At 29.7% G+C, this 2,412-nt stretch overlaps 2 non-coding genes across 2 annotated transcripts; both read right to left on the reverse strand.

The window, feature by feature from the left end:
- Positions 1-1,425: 1,425 nt before the first annotated feature.
- LOC115724260 (small nucleolar RNA SNORD24) lies at positions 1,426-1,510 on the reverse strand. Its single transcript, XR_004013059.1, has one exon. It is a non-coding gene; the product is annotated as a small nucleolar RNA SNORD24 (small nucleolar RNA).
- Positions 1,511-1,610: 100 nt separating this feature from the next.
- Positions 1,611-1,691, reverse strand: LOC115724333 (small nucleolar RNA R12). The gene has a single exon (XR_004013130.1). It is a non-coding gene; the product is annotated as a small nucleolar RNA R12 (small nucleolar RNA).
- Positions 1,692-2,412: the final 721 nt, after the last annotated feature.

Here is a 2,412-nt window from a genome sequence, read left to right on the forward strand (position 1 = left end):
TCAAACATTAGACAATAATAAAACTAGTTTTATACAAACTAAAAAATATACAATAACATCATAAAAATAGAGCAACTCCATTACAGAACACTTAAAACCTGTGAAACCAGTTTTGACGCTGAAAAATCATAACAAAATATAAATGTTAAATAATAAAGCTAACTGAAACTAGTTTCATCAAATAGCCAAATAAAAAAAACACACACAAAAATACAAAAAAAAAATACTAATCAAACAAAATCAAAACAACACACAATACATACCAATAATTTAAAAACTAAATATATGTGTAAGTACTTAACCTAGAAACAAAATAATAAAAAGTAACTTAAAATTAAAAATATGCAATAACATAATAAAGTAGAGCAACCCCATTGCAGAACTCTCAAAACATGTGAAACCAGTTTCGAACCTGTAAACCCGGTGAAACCAGTTTCGACTCTATAAAAATCATAGAACACCTTTTAAATCTAAACAATTTTTAAACATAAGAGGCTAGGCCTGGCTCATTTTCTAAACAAATAAGTCACTAAAGATACAAACATATTCTACTATATGCTACAAGCATAAATAAATATATATAAGTCTTAAAAATAAATTGTTGTTTTACAGTTCATGGTACTCATGATATACTTTAGCAGTTTGACTAGCTCAATCAATAGTACTCATGATATACTTTAAGAGTTTGACTAGCTCAATCAATTATTTAATAAGTTAAAATAAATATTTTAAAATGAGAAAGATATTATGCACTCAAAAATTTTTGGAGTAAGAATTGAATTTCTCTAAAGATTTTTCTAACTTTGTTCTAAAACTATCATTATAAGAAGATAATGTAGATTAATATGAGTTAACACAATGAAACTTTATCCTGTCGCCCACTTTACATTGGTCTAGAACTCTATAAAAGCCACTGCCACTAGATACATTTTGCCCGTTCACAGATGGAATTTGATATCATCTAATAAGAGTCTTCCATAATACACACTTCATCACTGAATCGATGGAATGGTTTTAGTCCCTGCAGAACACACTTCATCAGCTCCACTGAATGATGTAACTTTTGACTCAAAGAATTTCTAAAAGAAAATCCAATTTTCTCAAAAAAGAAAAAAAATAAAAAGATTTACTGCTTAGAACGAGCACCCCACTAACCCCAAATTAATATTCAACTAAACATTTCAATTCAATTCAATCAACGAGCACCCCACTAACCCCCAAATTAATATCCACAGCTTTGGCAAACTGTGTAGGAAAGTGTCTTAAGATTATTCTAAGTTTCAACACATGATAATTTATTACAACATAATACAGAGATTAAAAATTAAATCAAAAGCAAATATCATCAAATGTATGCAGAAGCAAATTAAGTTATTATTATACTCAATCTATCAATCAACAATATTTAAAAAGAAATGAAGAAAAGGCCTCAAAAATCTTGGTAAAAAAGCATCATCAAATAGGTGAAAATCTATCAAGAGTAGCAAATATTTTGATACATCATTTGGTTTTTTTTTTTCTTATATATGCATATATATATATATACATATATAAATTAAATTAAAAAGTAAACAAAAAATGTAAAGATGAGATTAAGAATAGTTATTATAAAAGGTGAGAAGTAACTGGTTGGAATATCATAATAGAAAATTAATCATTGGGAATCCAAATGATTTTTTTATTAATCCAACATTCATTCTTTGATCTGCTTGGACCCTGACAAAATAGTGTGATTAAGTTGGGAGAGAAGCTCCAGGCATGGTAATCGCTGGCATTGTCGTTACCTCTTTTGGTATTGTCTGCACTTTTTGCACTTTTCTCTTGATGCATAATTATTGTTAGTGCAACCTATTGATCCATTTGCCATACAAATCCAACCCAGAAAATGAAGCCAGGAAGCCCAAGTACACGCATTATTACGCACACCAACCAGTCCATCCCAACCAAAACACAATATAAAAAATATAAATATAAACCACTCAAGCTAATTGATAGCAAGTTTCTAAACTCAACAACAAATATCATAAACGTACACTACACATTCAAACAACTCACAAAAGACAAATGTAAATAGAGTTGAATTGAATTGATTTTATCACCTTGTTACAACAACATATCATCTGCCTAAAACTAAGAAGAGCATGCTCACAAGTCTGTTTGTCCTTAGAGATACCAGTTTCAAAACTACCAATAGTGAAATCAATGATGATAACAACACAGCCAACCAAAAAGCACCAAAAATGTTTTTTTAGTTTTAAACAAAAAAAAATATATTGTATCGCACCTTGGCTTTTGAAATCGACCGGCCAACATCTTCACTTGCTCCCGGACATTGACAGAAAAAGTTTGGAGCAGCCCTTTTGAAGATCTCCCATGGTCATTGCAGTATGAAGAAGTCATTTTGATCTTGTG

Source organism: Cannabis sativa, chromosome 9 (assembly GCF_029168945.1).
Source record: "Cannabis sativa cultivar Pink pepper isolate KNU-18-1 chromosome 9, ASM2916894v1, whole genome shotgun sequence".
Taxonomy (NCBI): Eukaryota; Viridiplantae; Streptophyta; class Magnoliopsida; order Rosales; family Cannabaceae; genus Cannabis; species Cannabis sativa.